Source organism: Anopheles marshallii, chromosome 2, assembly GCF_943734725.1.
Source record: "Anopheles marshallii chromosome 2, idAnoMarsDA_429_01, whole genome shotgun sequence".
NCBI lineage: Eukaryota > Metazoa > Arthropoda > Insecta > Diptera > Culicidae > Anopheles > Anopheles marshallii.
Genome location: NC_071326.1, coordinates 70,384,554 through 70,403,250, shown reverse-complemented (window position 1 = coordinate 70,403,250; position 18,697 = coordinate 70,384,554). Strand labels below are relative to the sequence as shown.

Genomic DNA, 18,697 nt, shown 5'->3' with positions numbered 1-18,697 from the left:
ATCGGGTTTTGCTGTAGAAAATGGGCTTCCATGGCTTGTTAAAAGGGCTGTTTTTAAGATAGTTAAACTGGTGTTAAAAATCACACCGAAGGATTAGTCGCCACCGTACGAATGGGTGTGGAATGGGAAAATTATCGGTCAATGGGATTTAATTTAAAGACCCTTCCAGATTCGGTTACGCCGGAGACAGCGAGGCAACGATGTTATCAACGGCAGCGAACTGTGTAAGGATTAACCACTTTTGGTTGGGCCTGGCAATAGATTGTACTGCTCACCGATGGGATAATCTTTCGAGTTTTTAATTAAACATTTATTGTTGTCACTTGGGCGCTGAGCAGTGATGAAAAAAAAAACGATAATGCATCTTTGTTAAATGTTTGTTTAACGCCGTACCTAAAGAATTTAATTTATATGTCTAGTTTCCTACCCGCAACCAATATTAAATCTGATCTTAAATTGTAAAATATTTATGTAAATCTAATAAACGATAAAAATCCTTCCAATGTAAAAAGCATTAGCACAGCTCTGGTACGGTTCTACTCCAAAAACAGAACCATTACTACTAGCGCCATCTAGGTGTGAAACTGTGAAACAACTATCTTTTCGATTCCCAGTCAACAACAGCGCTGCGTGGTTAGTATTTTGGTCTCTATCTGCAAGTGAGTGCTATAGTGGAACGGAAAGCAAACGATGGTAAGGAAAATAATAGTTTTATTTGTATGAGGAAAGGAATTTATTGTTGTATCAGTAAACAACGAGAATACGAATTGTTTGAAGTGTCTGCTGTGGAGACTACTGTGTAATTCTACTGTGTAGACGTCCAGAAGAAGATAATCAAAAAAAAAATTTCTTACGGTTTTTGGACGTATTTTCCCAGTAGGAATATACACTGAGTAACTCGAAATCGTAGTGATTTTTAAGATTGAAACGGAAAACAATTTTGTATGTTGGATAGGCAGTGCTACCATTAGCATACACACTCAAAGATACTTGAATTAAGTTTTGAATTTTGATTTGATTTTAATAAATATTTATTTCCAACAATTGTCATTCGGGATTTTTATGTAATCAGTATACTTATTTTACACATCCAAAAATGCCTTTGGAACCTTCTGGTTAAACGAATAAAAGCTTAAATTCCATTTATGACAACGATACAAATTTAACCTTAATTTGCGAAAATCGATTTTCACACCTTTCCCTGACTGTCACCACATTTTTAAGCCTAAGGCGCTTTGAACTAGTGAAAGCTATTGTTACAAACGAAAATTTCATTCAATCACACCTTTTTGCGCCCTGCAGGGGTTTACAAAAACAACGCAAAATCAGAAGGTCGTTTAAATTTGGGGAAAACAGTTTCCTATTTTAAAAAAAATCTTTCACCTATACAGTCATACGTCTCATAAATGGCCAATTTTTGGCCCAGTTTGATGGCAATTCCTTCACAAGCTCGTACATCACCACCAAACTGACGTTAATAGCACCCTGGCGGAGATCCCACAAGTTCCCGTGCTACCATGCTTAGGGTGCTGCCGAGCTTAGAGCAGCCGGCAAAAAGACCCTCACGGGCACGGATGCAACGGCGTGAAATGAAAACAGTGAGGTCATCCACACATGCACAAAAAGGATCATGTAACTGTCGTGCGTAACGCTACCGTTCCATTGTTGCCCACAGAATCGGCACCTTTCTGTCGTCCCTTGTCTGATTGTCGTTCCTTTGCCGACTGTGTGGTTCATTCTGCAAGGGTCCCGCTCGATGCGGTGTGTAAGGTTCGGTTGAAATATAGTCATCCGTTCCTTCCCTATCGTCTGCTATTTCCGGCGATCCGGCCTTCCGTGCTGCAAACTATCGAATCGAAATAAAGCAAGTGAGTGTTTCTATTATTGCTTATCGTGAGGAGAATAGAAAAAAAAACAAGATGCATTTAGCGCCGAGTGCATGTGCATAGGGTGTCACGGTCTAGCCGTTCCCCAATAAAATCCCTACCTTTCAACAAGGATCAACCCTCGGCGTGTTGTTGCCATCATTATTATCCTTATCCCTCCGCGGATTCAATGCCGGCTAGGCGAGCAAAAAGAAATTGTCACTTCAATGTCGGATTGGATGAAAAACGGCCTGTACGAACCCGGTCTACCACCGTCACTTATGCTGGACATTGGTTCGATCGTTTGCCAAGGGTGCCGGATGGGACTTTTTTGAATGTTTTCATTGGCAATGCCTTTTTCCCCTGGACTGCGCGCATCGCTCGAGGCTCTCTTGAGTACCGATGCAAACCCACGTTGACTCGAAATGCATTATGCAGTTTACTGCTATTGAATTCACATTTATTCTGCACAGTGAGCTCATTTTTCAACACCACCCGTCACAACCCAGGAGGGTTCATTAGCTGTGTTCTGTTTCGATGAAACTTTCTTCCTGTGCTTACCGTTTTCTACAAACAGGGAAAAAGTAACATTTTTTCTACACAAATCATTACACGCACACATGGTACTCCCTGCCGAATCGTACAAAAACTGACCCAAAAATAACAAACCGAGAGTCGCATGTTTTGAAATCTTTTATGAGCCGTTGTTTGTAAATAATGTTGTTAATTCCCTCTTTCATCGCTGCTCGCCGCGGCAACAAAAGCCGGCCCGGTGTTTACCTCCTGTACCGCGTTTTATCCGCTTTCAAGGGCAATGCACCGCGAAATGAAAAACTTTCAGTGCGCGTTCCGTGTGTGTTCCTTTTTTCACGGTTCACAGCGTGTGCAATTCCTTCCCCCGGTGGAGGATACGTTTTTTGTGCGCGATTGGTGGAAAATAAATCCGGATCAAGTTACACCGGGGACAATTGGGCGAATGCACATAAATTGTCGCACGAGCTGTACGGGCTCGAATTTCGTGATGCTCAGTTTCCCATTAACCGACCGAGTCATGGACAATTTAACGAATGAGCGATGAAATTTGCATAAACATAATGCATCACAACGCACTCGGCTGAGGGGTGACACGGTAGAAGCTAATGAAAATGAACCAGCAGCAGAGCAATATTGATCGCAACTGATCCGCCGAGGTAGGATGGTTTGAGATAGTATCATAAACGTGATCCTTGATGAAGATTTCACGTGAGATAACATCAACGCCATGATATGAGAAGAGATTTCGAGCATGTTATCATAATAATTCATTACCGAATTTCAACGACTTAGCTCTTCGTATGTCTATATACAGCTGAACCTTTTTGAAAAAAGGTAACTGAACGAATTTCTTAAAGTCCTATGACTTTTTTGTTGTTTCACCTAAAAATCAATATGCGGAAAAATTATCAATTTTACAGGTGATTGTAATGTGAATGTTAACACAAAGTTATCGTTCCTTAATGAAGCTTTTTTAAATCCTACCATTAATGATGATTCATTTTTTGTCATAAACAAAACTAATTTTAAGGTTGGTACCTCAAGTACTTGATGTTAATATAACATTTTGTAATAATGTCAATCATTTGGTTTTCCGCTTGTTATCCTATTTTTGCCGATTGTTCTGCACGTAGTATGTTTTGGTAGTTAGGTTTTGGTTCTGTTCTGTAATTCTAAAGTATAGGCTACGAGAACGATACTTCAGTGTTTTTTAATATATTTTTTTTAATTTTAATTTAAATAATATCATATTTATTGCACATTGCCTCAAGTTAAGATTTTTTCATTCAAACACTCTCAAATCAGTGTTTTCTGTTTCAAGTATCATGAAAATAATTGTCAACTACAGTACAATTACAGACGTTTAGAATATTAGTTTTCAAGCAACTTTATTCCTGAAAAGATTTATTTGCAGTGGGAAATTACATAATTATTTTTGATAATTTCCAATTTTATTTAGCTTGATGTTGTCACTTAGTTAGGTTTAAAGCACAAAATATACTAACAAACTTAAATTCTTCAAACCTGCTTAAAAACTCTCATCTTTTCAACATATTTTTCAGTTGTTTTCATCGAAAACTGAAATATTATTCATCAATTGTCATGTGGAATTTCAAATTAATATTCATCACCCGGTACGGTACACATCCTTTCAGGATCACCGATCGACAAACACCGTTAAGTTTAAATAAATTTATATCACTCCCCTCTCTGCAGTCAGGGCAACAAAATTTAATTTAACATTATTTATTGCCCACAAAATCAACCGGAAAAGTCGTTCCGCGAGTACCACACCTATTGGTATGAATAAAAAACCACGCTACCTTCTCTGGCACGCTTAAAACAACTATTGGAATTTATGTTCGACACCAATAAAAATACCTTTAACTTTCTTTTCCACCGCACCAAAAGTTGTCTCATCGCGCGGAACCGAAACGTTCGCACATAGGCTTCCACACCAAAATATGCTGTCTCCTACATCAGCCGCTTATTGCTTTCTTCACCGTGAAGCATTATTTTAATTCATTAGAAAGTGTAAACTCGCTCCACGAGCAAGGCATGTTTCTTTGCCCCCATCCAGCAGCATTACATCACAAATACCAATTGAATGGAAGGAGCACCCTTTTTCCTGGAGGTAGCTCGAAAACCATCGAAAGGAGCGTGAAACGATGTCCCTTGTGCGTGCCAGAAATTCACCTTTAACGCGAAATGTTACCCAGTTTTGGGTGGGAATGCAATTGAAGAAGATCGGAGCAAAGAAGTTCATTTCCTTTCGTCACGGCACAGGAAAACGGCGTTTTCTTCAGTTTTGGTATAGTTTTCCTTACCCTTGTCCTGTTTCCTTCTTTTTAGTACCGCTTTCCTTTAAAGTAATGATTGGCTAGTGAACTTTAATAAGGAAGGTCATAAATTTACGGTAATGGTTTTATAAGGCATCAAAATAGCTACTAATTAAAGACGATTTTTAAAAAATCATATGTGCTGTTCTATTTTTTATAGAGAATAAGATATTAAGAAATCTAAGACACTTTTTCAGAATGAATTGTTCTGGAGTCACTTATCATAAACATTAGGACTATCTAGCGTTTTCAGCAATATTTTTTTGAGTTCCTATTTCTTAATTTGTGTTTAAAAGTCATTTGTCAACTACAGTAGAGTTTGTAAACCTCTAAAGAGAATTTACCATTTTTTTGGAGTCGACTGACGGATGTTCAGAGATCTACGTACTAATGAGTCGACACATGGTCCGAATGTTTTTTTTCTGAATATATCTATATGATTGGCTCTTATCGACAGGTCCTGAGCTTTGATAGATTTCAATCTCATATAACTCATTTGATGATAAATATTAAAAATTCATATCTTTTGACAAAATGTATTTTCATTCCCACTTGATATGATTTACTCAACATATAAAAAATCTGCACAATCATAGGACAGAACTTTCTTTTTCCTCCACTAGAGAGCATCACAACATAAGCACGGGTGCTTTTGGCAACCTAAAGAGACGAATACAGTGAGGAACATTCTTGGAGTGACATCATAAAATAAAAAAATCTCCACCTACAACATGACACCACACTGGCCATATATTCCAAAGCGCTCAATTTGAGCTGGGTGTTGAGCTACTATTTTACTCTGCTACGGGAATAACCCCAGATCGTACGGGTCGTACGATGGATTTGGTTTATTGACATGATTAAGTGCCACATTTTGGCGCGGTAATATTTATGATTTTAATCATAAGCCCACGTTGGAAGGTTGACGTGTTGGCAGGAGTGCAGATGAAAGCATACGTTTAGACAGCATATTTTTTATGTTTTATGACATCGCGCCATGCAATACAGAAAAAAAGAAGTCTGCTTTTTACCATTGGTTTACCAGAAGTTTACCATTGGTGGCATCACTCATCCCTGTGTGACTTAATTTGTTTTCTGACAACCCGAAAAAAAACACCTATCGAATGTCGCTAGAAGTTAACAAACACTTCTTTTTTTATTTCCCGGCCAAAGAGCTGTAAACGATGCCAAAACCATAACGTGTTTTCTTAACGAATGGAAAGCATTTAGAGTTCCTGTCGGGAAATCGGGGTCGGGAAGAGGAGCATTTTTTTGTGGATTTTACAACACAAAAGTATGAAATGTCTATTTCACACTCAATTTTTAGCGCATTCCTGCGTGCGTTATTCCATTCCATACCTACACCGAGAGGCAGGCCTCACAAGGACGATGGGGCGCTCGTGAAGGTTTATGTCGTTTTTCTGTCGCCTGGCCGCCTCAATCTGTCTATCGAGCATTGCCCGAGCACAAGTGACTGATTTTCCATCGTTGTTTCGGGCCCGTTGCAAATTTTATACCACTTTTTTGTGAGCGATGCCAGGTTCTGGCTGGTGCCTTCTTCAACACGTCCTGTAACCTCGCGCAACTGCTGCCATAACACGCTGAATTTCAATGAGATTAGTCTTCATGAAATATTTATGTTTGTTTTCAGCCACGTTTCTCGTATGGCGTTTGGTTCCCTTTACTTCCCTGACGTTACTCTACCTCGCTTTTACAATTTCTCTCAGGTGTGAAACGTCCCGCTTCCTGCTGCAGGGTAGAAATCGGCTACGGCTGAGCTGGAAAGCTGTGGATGGTGGCGAATGATGCTGCGAGTTATGGGGTTTTGTTTTTCTGCCAGCTTTTGCCACTGTCATTCGTTCATGTATTTTTCTCTCCCTACTACATCTCCGGCACACTGTCGCTTACACATCCCAGCTTAGGTTTAGAACGATTCTGAACTGCTCTTTGTCGAAAGGGTGCGCTTTTCTTTTCCACCACGCGACAAACACCAGCGCCCAGCGTCAAGGCAATTGAATGCAAAATTATACAAATTTGCACTCCCACCGGTACAACCAAGCGGGGAAAAGATTTGAGTGCCAAAAAAACCTTCCCTTTTGGAGTCGCTCGTGGAGTGCACCGTGTGCGTGTGACAGGTGAAATTGACGTTAAGAAGGATTTCGTTTTCCCACGTTTCGCACCTCACCGGCATCGGGCTCGCCAATTGAACCCAATTTTTGTTGACGAAAATCTGACTGACTGACTGACGGCAGCTGGTGCTGGTGCATGAATCGGGGGAAAATATTTTTCCACCGCACCACAAGTGTGACAATCTTGGCACCCATCCTGTGTTATTGAAAATGGGCGAACATTCCACCCGGAAGCAAACCCAGCCTTCATTATGTGGGCTTGCGGGTGGAATTTATGCACCGGTTTGCGAAAAAGTGCGAATTGATTCGATTGATTTGACTTCTCGGATGTCGCATTCGGCCAAAACGCGATCTGCAGGTACGACTGACAGTAATGGTATAAAATCTGCACATATCTCCACGAAAGCAATAAGCCGTCACCCATCAAACCGGCAAAGCGCAAACAAAATATGCTCGTAAAATTTGAATAAGATGCTACGCCGAAAGTGAACAATTCTTCCTTTTCATGCGAATCCCTTCCGTAGGGAGTGTGCCCATGTGAGGATTTCTCGCCTTACTTCGCTTGGCAATAGAAAGCAAGCTAATCTCACGTGCCGAAAAAGGCGAATATTTAAATGTTACAAATCGTGCGTGGGTTTATTGTTTCGTATACGCGGTCTCGATGGAAATGAATTCCACCGTACCTCGAGCGTGATGGAATCATTTCCGTGTTTGTCCGTGGATGGGAAACTCCCTCGAGGATTGATAAGAAAATTGCTTCGATTAACGACGTTTGTGGATTCCAACTTTTCATGAGGAAGATTGATGGAACTCGAATATCAAAGAATATGTTTGTGTCAACAAAAATCAGTATGTTTTGGGAGCATGATTTAGATGTGCTAAGATATCATGACGGTAAACGATTGGCGTAATATTGTTTATCAATCTATCAAGGGGAAATATAAAGTAAACAAGCTCGAAACAACAAGATGTACGGCTTGGCAGGTCTGGCGGTAATAAAACAAAAATGTTAAAAACAGATTACGTTTACAAAAATTCAATTAGTTTATTTTTTTTGTTGAAGGCTAAATACTGACAAAATTTACAAATAAAATATTTGTTAATTTTAAACATAAGTTCCTAAAATGTCACAAATTCATGAAAAATTACACGTAAAAGTTAGTAAAAGGATTGCAATGAAAAACTGGAAAAGTGATCTTTTAAACATTATTACAACAATTTTACTGCAAAATTAACTTTATCACAAGAACTACCGAACCATTAATTTTTATTGGACCATCTGATTATGAATTTATATTAATTATTTTTATTATTATTTATTACAAAAAATACGTTTATAATTATTTCCATTGTAGCTAATGCATAACTTTCATACAACAGAACTTCAAACAATATTTAAACACATTCAAAATCTTTGAAGTTATCCAAAAAAATTACGAATAAGCGAAAAATGATTTATACTTTTTATCTGTCCAATGTTTAAAACAATTTAATTCTAATTGTCCAACTCGATTTTCGTGGTTAAATCCTACAACTACCAAGTTCTTTGACATTTTTATTGAACGTTACTTTATAAATCAATGGCAGAATCAGGTTTTTTTAAACAGAATTGACGTTTAAAAGTCATGAATAGTAGAAGGAATATTTAAATTCATATGTTAATGTGATACATATCAAGTTTTACAGCCAAAGTGACTGATTCGATAGTTCTCGTGTAAATAATCTTTAACAAATAGAATAAGATAAATGGCAACAAGTAAACCATGTTCCATTTCCTTCCATAAGGTGAAACTATTCAATTATGCATGTTGATCCAACCTACTTTTCCTCCTAAATATTCCTCTAAGAATATTCAATTATATGCTTCCCTCAAGCGTTAACTGGCATTTAATCCATCAGAAACGTCATACGCTTCATGCCTTCATAACCGGAATACCCTCCGACAGCCTGATACTGTTTAGCAAACTCTTCTGGTTACATTCAGACGACGTACAGTGACGTTGGTCACACGGTACAACCCTCCGCGAGCTTCAACAGTATGCTGCAGGATTTAAAATGGCACTGCGGACACATGTTGCAATTCGCACAACGCTCTTGGCACGAGTTCAGCTTCCGATTGCAATCGCGCGATTTAACCATTCTTTTGCCGTCTTTTGCCCGGTAGCGACCAGCACCCGGTCGGTGTGATGATCCGATTGTGCGAAGATCCTTTTTGGTATCGTTTGTCGTCTCACGGTGGGGTGACTTTTACTTTTAACCATTGCGTTGAAATGATTACAATCGACTTTCTTCCCGGTTTGTGATAAGATCGCACCAATGGTACCATCGTTATTCACAATATTGTTCCGTAGGAATGTGTCTAATTTGGCCACTCATTGACTCGTTCGAGAGCGCTCGCAGTAAGTAAGGATGAAAACATTACTCAAAACGTTCATCAGCTGTGGACGCAATAGGGCACGTGTCGTACTCGACGCTGTTAGGTGTCCCATTTCCGCTTCCGGGTGCTTCCAGCGTTCGGATCACGCGCGTGTGCTCAACGAAATTGAAAAACTAGCACAAATCCTCTTAGGCTTATTACTGTGGCGTGCGTCCCAGCCCGACTTAAGCGCTCGTGCTCAGACCCAAACCATAATGCCGAAGTCGATACGATCAATTTTCCAAAAACCGATTTAAAACAATTCTCCCAAAACAAGGGAAAATCAAACATCGGCACAATGTCCCGACAGTTTCGGGGCGTCCACTTCTCAACCATCGACGAGGTCGTTATCGTTGATGTGATTCAATTAGAGCGATTGCAACCGTTAGCTGAATGGCATTGCCTGCAATATGGCACCTTCCGGCCGTGTGCCGCAGTCGGTGGTTCAATCATAACTGTTAGTTTTGCACCAAAAATTTCACTTACCACGCTAGTGGCACTCCAAAGTGGTCCCGTTTACAGACTGGTGCCAACTTTTTGCCGGAGCGTGTCCGCTTTTCTCCGTCCCATTTTATCAGCCCATGCTCGCGCACGGGCCAGGCTGAAGTGAATTTGACGAGCAAATATTTACTTTTCCATTTCGACTTTACGCAAGGACGTCGGCCGTTCCGATGAAAACGTTTCAATAGCGATGGAATCACTGCAGCAAGCTGCCGGCACGGCAATCACATGGCGGTGCTGTCAGTGATGCTTGCTTCCGTCAGTCCAGTCAACAACGGTGAAAGAAAGTTGAATACTTTACGGGCTAGCGAGGCGAATTTTCATCTTGTTAATGGAAGTTAAAACGAACCTTCAGTCAAGCACGGTAAGCAACTATACAGCTCACAGGCCGTTGTAGGGCCATGCTGGATGGTTTGCATAGGCGTGCGATTTCAGAACAGAAGTTTTCTCACTTTACCCCATCTGAGAGGCACTTTTTCGCTGAGGGTACTCAACATAAGAAATTGCATACTTCGCGCAATAAAGAAATAGTAATTGAATGATAATTCGTTATTTCTAATGGAAGATGTACAGTGCCATACCTAACTGTAACGATATTCATGAAATAAGATAAACAAGAGAAATAAAATATGTTATTGGATTACATTAGATTTTTCATTTATGAAATCGACGAATTGATGTTTTAATATTTTTTTTTTATTTTAATGACTTAAATAACAGGAAGCCTAAAGAGACAACTAGCATTTAGTATTTTCTCTCAAACCCTCAATTTTCAGCACATCAATGAAAATCATTATCGTCCCTCATTACCCCACAAATGTCACAAAAATCTGAGAAACATATTCGGAATTAAATATCGAATATCCGAGCGTACATCTGGTGAAAAAGGGAAATGTGTCACCAGGGCTTTCCCTGTCCGAAAGCAGTTAATAACGACACTATCTAGCATTGATTTCGATCCTTCTCCGGTACAGCGGTGGGTGTTTCATTTCTCGCTAACGATGACACATTTCTGTCCCTTCAATTCGAATCCTATCGAAGGGTGATGAAACTGTCCAAAACGGAAACACGGAACACCCTGTTCATGGACGGATGACTTCCAAAGGCGGGAAGTTAATTGGGAAGTCTTAGAGCCAGGGATTCGAAATAAAATCCAACTTGTAGTACGGTAGCAATCCCACTCGACACTGCTACAGGGAAAAGATTCTTTCACCATTCTTCCTCCACAATCTACTATAAAACGACCGCATGACTGCTAAATCTTTCACTATTTATGGGTGACATGTGGCTTCGGAAAGCCATTAGTGGGTGACATGACGCCTTTAATCGAATAAATATCCACCCAAATCCACCAAGAGAGAAAAAAAAAACCGAAGGTCGGCCAATTAGTTTGGAAAAGTGAGAATGAGGTTTTTATCACCACGACACAAATACAGAAGGTACAATTTGTAATTTCGCATCTTTTGCCTTTTCCTGGGCAGTAATTGCCACTTGGCTTGGGGATATCAAAATGGCACCACGAAAGCGGTTGTAATAACTTCATCATTAATCACACCAGGTTTTTAAACAATCACAGGTGACAATTATGTGTCAATTGCTCTTTTACAGTCAACTATTCTCGGTATTATTTTGCTTACGAAGGCCGGAATCTCGCTGGCGGACCTTAATTATCACCACTCAATCATCCGGCACCCTTCCGTAGTGGGCATTTCATTGTTAACATTGCTGTTTGCTACCGTGATTGTGCTGCGATAAAAGTACGAACCAGGACGGATGGAAATTATGAAGACATTTGTTAGATGCTCTTCCTTGGCGCTGAAAATAGCCTTGTGAGCAAATCAAGAAATTAATTCCTTTTGCTGTTAGGAGTGTTAGAAAAAAAAGCTCATTGTGTCCCTTTGTCCCCTTTTCATAGCTAGTGCTATCTGGGTTGTACGTAAGAGTTGCACGAGTCCCAAAGGCTTACCGGTGCGCTTTATCGAAATGATTAATAGCGCAAAACCCTTGGGAAAATGATCGTTCTCTACACGATTGGGATGAGGTGCTCCCATTGCGAATGGGATTATTTTTTAAGCATTCATTTCAATGATAAAGAAATACCGGCGTAAGAGAGGGAAAGACTTTTCCTCAATAAGGACCTTCATCTTGGTAGAGATTTGAAAACATTCCTTAAAGAAACAAATGGTAGCGAAATGTATTATCAGCACCTAGCGCTTCATCGCTCCCATACAGCAAAAGGGAAAACACCTCGGAAGTCAGGTTCCTGGACTCACTTCATTACATATCTTCATGTCTTTTTTGTGTGTGACTCCAACACGACGATACCGTGCCTAACGAGGCCCGTCTCATCCGGGCTCCTAATAAAACACATTATAAACCCCAAACAAACGGACATCCTTTTTCTCGAGGACGCAAAACCTTTCCACAGCGTACAACAATGTAGCGCTTTATCGGGGAACATCAGCAGCGCCACTGCAACATGTACACATTAAAAACATAAAACAAAGCCCCAAACAATGTGGGTGAGTGTGTGTGTGTGTCGTCTTGCAGACTGCGGAAAGTCACACTGCAATCAGCAAAACCGACGGAAACCCTTTTAACTTCCTAGTGCTCCTCTACTTCCTGACACGAGACCAACTCTTCCCACATGCAGCAGTGTGGGGATGGAAAAACTTAAGAATTATCTTCAACCAAGACGGTGTGTGGTGTCGTTTTCTTAAGATATAAACCATTCGGACACTTGTACTCGGTCCGAAACAACGGCAGGGCAAGTATGCGGACGACATCATTTTCCATTGTTTTTTACCCCCCGTGCAACGACGCTTACAAATCCAGAGCAAAATGGAACGTGTGTACCCACACGTACCCGATGAATGTACACGTTCTTATTTATGGTTGTTGTTTTTTCGGTGTACCAACCGTACCGTCCTTCCAGTTGCAGTTCGGAAATGTACCACAAATTGCACCACCGACGCGATTCTCTGGCTGCCGTTTGTTAGGAGAAAGGTTGTAGCAAAGAAGTGGCGCAAGATTTTCATCGCTAAACGAATTTTCTACAAGCTTCGGTTGCTTCTGCACAGCACCACGACGAGAAGTAACTGGAAGGAAATTTAATTTTCCAAACGGTATACTCGTTTATGGTACTCGTAAAGGTTCGTTGTCTACGGTAGCGCATAGCCCGAGCAAGTCGTTTGAGTGCTTAACAAGGCGTGCTAATAAAGCGCAATGGTACTTTGTTTGCATTACGACCAATTGATGGTCTTAAGGTTCTTTTCTGATTTGAATTCGCCTTCATAGGTTCATCCATAAATTTGATTGAACGAATTCATAGAAAAGGAGTAATAGATGTTTTTTTTGTAATGTCTCAAGATAGAGTCGCACTATTTAAAAAGTCTCTTAAAATAATACAATATTCAGTACATTTTATTTTTTATTTGTTAGTTTTTGTCGAGTTTTTGTTCGTTACAAACCACGAAATGATAATAAATTAACATATCGATGATAGTAATGCTAAATAAATTATAAATTAACTAAACAAAATGGTTAAATATCTGCCCAGCTCAAAGTCTCTATAAAAACAATAACAACAATATAGTGAAATTTAAAAAAAATTAATTTATTCTGCTTAATCAGTTTCTTTGATATTTGTGGCATTGTTTATTGCAAAAACTGGGTGAAAAAAACGACTATCTTTTTTGCTGTTTTATTTCTCCACTAATGGCCTTTCTTTCAATGTCGCACGACACCCCGTTTGCCAATCGGGACTAGCAAAGGGTAAATAGTTTTCAAATGAAACGTCAGTTGTAATAAAATAAATCCGCACTGCTGTAATAACAGACTCCCTGCTACACCCTTTTTCACTTTGTGTTCTATAGGCGGTACCGCTCAGAAACATTCCACGTTCCACCAGGAAAACCCCCTTCTGCTTAGAACAGCTTTTCAGGTCTCGTTTGTGAGGCATCTCAGACCAATTCTATTGGGACGTAAAAGAAAACCTTACAAAAAAATGGCTAATGCTTCGAATCCTTTCCGAAGGGTTTCATCACAGGGAAACTTCATCCGTTGCGTATTTTGTCTCCTTTTCATCCGGATCCATCTATTCCGATTCCGTTTTTTAATCTACCAAACGAAATTGAAACAGTACCAAATGTGTTACCAGTTGTCTCGCTTTCAAGAACGGTTTCAAGCTATTCAAGTCCAAAAGACTAACCCAAAATCATGTCAGACAGCAGCAGTTCGTTTGCTGAGACCGGTACGCGCCAGGGGTGAATGGTGCTGTTATTAGGCGTGCTACAGTTTTTTTTTCCATGTCGTGTCTAGTTCTGGTCCCGGGGAACTTCAAACCGCGCTGTGTGTTGAGGATTTGAGGAGAATAATTAGGGTGATAGAATGGGTATTAGCGAGCGTGCTTTGCCCCTTCCCGACCGCGTCAGAATTACAGTTTCCCCTTCGTATTTTCCTCATTGTTTTTTTTTTATTTAAAATTAGGTTCGTGTAGAAAAAAACTAACCATGTAAATCAACTTCGGCCTTCAAGTGAGTGTTGAAGTTAAAAACTATCTAGCGATAGGTACCAATAAAAGTTGGCGCGCTCTCTCACGCACACACCGTACAATCACGTTGTCGAATGAAAAAGGGTGCAACAGGGTACGTACGCCAGGTTTGTGCTTGTTTGTCTGAATTAATTTGAATTTTATTCAAATTGTATACTCACAGGCAATAAATCGTTTAACAAACCAACGGCATACACGAACGCTCGAAGCGATTCACTGCAACACGTTCTAGAATACTCGAGCGTGTGCTTGTGATGTGTGTTGTCACTATTATGGCACATACATCCAATTGGATATGCAAAATGGAATGATTTGAACCCTTTATGATTGGCATGATGAAATATAGTTTTTTAACTCGGGTTTTACTTCTCTGTTAGCCTATTTTGAAAATTAAATATTTAAAAGTATCCTGACGTATCTACTTCGCTCAAAGCTTGCAGAAGAGACTGCTAGCGCCATCTATTGATGGGTTTCCAATGTTTTTTCGAAGAGAATATTCGACTTCATCAGTTATTTAATTTCAAAATGGCACAAAATCTATTTCAAACATTGTCGTTTATATTCGTTTCTGATATTGGTTGGCTAAAATTAGACTTCTCTTCTGTAGAACAACAATAAAGCAAAAGACAGCAACAGATAAAATAATTCAAATTGCCGCTTGAACGCTTTACATACTTTCTGGATCAGCACTTGCAAAGACAGCTATTACTTTCTGAAATGTTTTAAAAATCCTTATCATTCACTTTCATCATAAGTGCATGAAATGGGAAAAATACATACCAAGTAAACCTCAAAGCATTTAAATTGTTCACTCTCAGTGCTTTTCTTTCCAAAAAAAAAACGCTGTTTACTTTCTACCGGCACTGATTCCTCCAACCGTTACTAAACCCAACAAGTACGACTACAACAGCATCAACTACAAAAAACGCTCCATCCTCACATTCCCACTGGATCAATGAGTGAGATTCGCCAAAGCATTGGTGCCACCACTCGAACGATACGATTCACGCCCGCAACCACAATCGGAAAATCTTTCCCCCTTCCAGTGTAGCGTCTTGTCGCACCACGGCTATCGGGGAGCTGCAATGGGAGCATTCTGAAAAACGGGAAAAGTTAACACCAGTCAACCATTCTTGGGCCCTGCTCGGTTGGGGCCGAGGAGGAGGGCCTTGGAAAGTAAACGAACGAAAAGCGAGCAACCGTTGTACGCTTGTTGCCCTTTTTCACAACTGATGTGCGAATTTGTGAACGTTTGCACTGGCCGGAAAATCAAACACGTTCTACAAGCTTTTACAGGCGCGGTACCAACTTCTTCCACAGCGAAGCATTGGTACGAGTTTGGCACAATGTTGTATTTTCCTACCAAATCTACCACAAGCTCGTGCGATCGCTTTCCCCGATGGGTAGCGTTCCGTTCCAGATTTGCTCCAGAAAACAAAGGCTTACGCTAACGACATCCTGAGCAAGGGTTTGGTACACGGAACGGAGAGCCTAGAGACCACATTCGGGCAAAAACATCCCGGGTGCGATATGGGAAGCGAAAGGGCACGAAACGTTTGTAATATGTTAATATGCATCGCACCCGAAAGCGTATGTTTCTTGCCAGCGTCCCAAGGTGGGGAGTCGCTTTTTGTAGTGCGCCGGGAGTGTGAACAGAATGGTAGTCGACAATTGCACGACGCCAAATACCGGAACAAACCCATGAGCATATGCGTGACAACAATTGCGTGCTTTGCGGGGTGAGATGTGAAGAAGACAATGCTGGAAGTCACATGAATACAACGGCACTGCAGTACTGGGGAGATAGTTTTTATTTTTGTACTTCACCGCCAAACAATTACTTTCACTGTCTCTTACCAACAGACTGAGCAAACGATTGTTTAAAGAGTTTTTTATGCATTTGAAAAAAAAATGCTTGAGGACGTGTAAGCAAGGATGGGAGTGCTTTCGCTTACCAAACAAAACATAGAAATGCAATAAACATTATTTTTCACTTGCCAACTTGGGCAAGCATTTCACAGCGTGGAAGTTGCATTGGCAAGACGGCAAAGCAAAACAGACACGGTGATAATAACAGTGTTATTGAATTTATTTCAAGCCTAAGGGAGGTTTAATTAAAACAGCCCTTAATATACGATACCGAAGCTGGAGTGGGATAGATAAGGGTGTTTCTAGTCGATGGGACGCCAAAAAAACTCCAAATATCGCCTTTATCCCTTATCCTTATGGGGTTGTTTAATGGGGAAAAAGTTAGCCCCGAGCCCATCTACAACGAAGAACGATCGGGGGTGGAACTATTCTCAACAACTAATAAGTACAAACTAATCCTGTTCCTAAATCTCCGAATTTCGTTGCAGATTTTTCACCCATGCCGACGAAGGTTCTTTTGCTGTGGGCAAAACCATCGAAGGACAATGTGGAAAACAGTTATGTCGGCATTTTTCTGTGTAACAAAAAACAAATGCCATAAGAGATGTTTTTCATGGATACGAAAAAAAGCACCCCTAAAACTATGACATTCAAGCCTCTCTGGAATGGAGACACTAGTTTTCAGCTTTAAGAAAGTAAAAGGTCCCCATGCTTACTGCGCTGGTTTAAATGTTTTAAATTTCACATTTAATTTCATAGTTATTCTGACAGGGGGAACTCGGAACATGTTTTTGCCTCACCTCACGTTGGAAGTTTCCTGTTGAACCAAAGCCTTGTTCTGGCTTAACCACTAGCATTCTCAAACCAGGAATCCTTTCGATCTCCAAAGTCCCGAAGCCCCAACCCTGTTGAAGGTTGGGCGTTGGGGTGGATATGATGACGAAAATCTCACCAGTTACCCGAACAGAATGGGTTGGTTTCTACCAAAAACCAAAACCCCAGTTTACCCCGATTTACCGAACTAGGTACAGCACCCAACCACCCAAAAACAAAACGTTCGAAATAAAATTGGCAAGGAGGTACGGTTTAATTTAATATAATTTAATTTAATAAACTTTTCCCCTTCGTTCGAAGGTGCCCCATGCTATCTCTATCGCATGTGGAGACGAAGGCATTGCTACAGGAACAGTGTTTAATTTCGGTACCTACGTGTGATGTTTTCCTACAGAGCACGCTCCAACAAAATGGTGCAAAAAAAAGGTACTCCTCACACAATTTCCCATCTCTCCGAGGAGCGCAAATGAGAGTATTGCTGATGAAGAATTTTGAGGCATCCTTTACTGCCCCTTGCATCCCTGGCCGTAGATGACGAACCTGTCTCTTAGGCACCCCTCGCAAAAGTAGGATGTACGCTTTTCACCCAATTTTCGTGCCTGTTAGTGTCGGAAGAAAGTCATTCGAGAAAAATGATGACGGCGAGCAATTGAGCCGCGAACTGGAGGATTTCCCAGCCAGGAACGAATTGGTGAAACTGTTTAAAAAGGCGAAACAATCTCATGCTTTCGGGGAGGGTTAGGTAGTTGACGACACAGAAACGGTTCACCGGTACACTGGCTCGGTTTGGTTAAGAATGATTGAGGCTTGGCTTATAGGCCTACCTTGCGTTCTCAGCAACTCGAGCCACGCAAGCGAAGAAAGGGTGGTTGATTATTCTATTAAAACTGAAAATTGAATAACATGAGGTGTGAATGTTGGATTAAGCATTCAGAATCAATGTGGAAAATTAATTTTTCCCCCACGAGCAAATCTGTGCCGTGAAGGTGAGAGATGCGAGAACATCGTAAGAGTTGCGCTTCCATCACAAAGTGTGTCCTTTTTAGGTGTACATCCCATGTGGTTTAAAATTTCACCGGTAGTGCTTTATAAGCTTTCACCAGCGTGAAGAGCAAAACCGGCACGCAAACAATAAAGACATTCGAGCTTATTGCATCAGAAAGACATATTTTCAGGGCTGCCTAAAATTTTGTGTGGCAAGCGGCAGGTGTTTTCTTTTCATTTCCTACAAACACACCTTGTCATTCATCGTTCGCTGCATCGTTAGGCAACGTTAAAAGCGAGCCGTTTTCCAGAAGAATTGTCGTTGACGTGATGCAGTTTTCACCCATGACGATACATACGTACTGTAAAGAGTCGAGATTTCGGTGAAGGCTCTGGAGCAAAATTTAACGGGCATCGATGTCCATTTTAAGGAGCATAGCAAGCGACAAGAATGAATAGAAAGACACTGCGGGGACTTTAATCCTTGCATCAACAAATTTTCATTCTATTACCAGAGCCGGTGCTGAAACCGAAAGGACTTATCGCTTGCTGAAACTGTTTTTGCAACCGAACCGTTAACGAAGCTCTATGCAACGCAGCGGAATTGTTTACATACGGATCAATCTCAAACAAACCATTTGGTGTAATGCAATGGTTGCATACGATGGGGTTTT

General features: G+C 40.7%; 1 protein-coding gene across 1 annotated transcript in view; it reads right to left on the bottom strand.

Moving 5' to 3' along the window:
* LOC128718506 (teneurin-m) overlaps positions 1-18,697 on the bottom strand; it is a 509,672-nt gene that overhangs the window by 456,111 nt on the left and 34,864 nt on the right. The gene's annotated exons all lie outside the window — the stretch shown is intronic.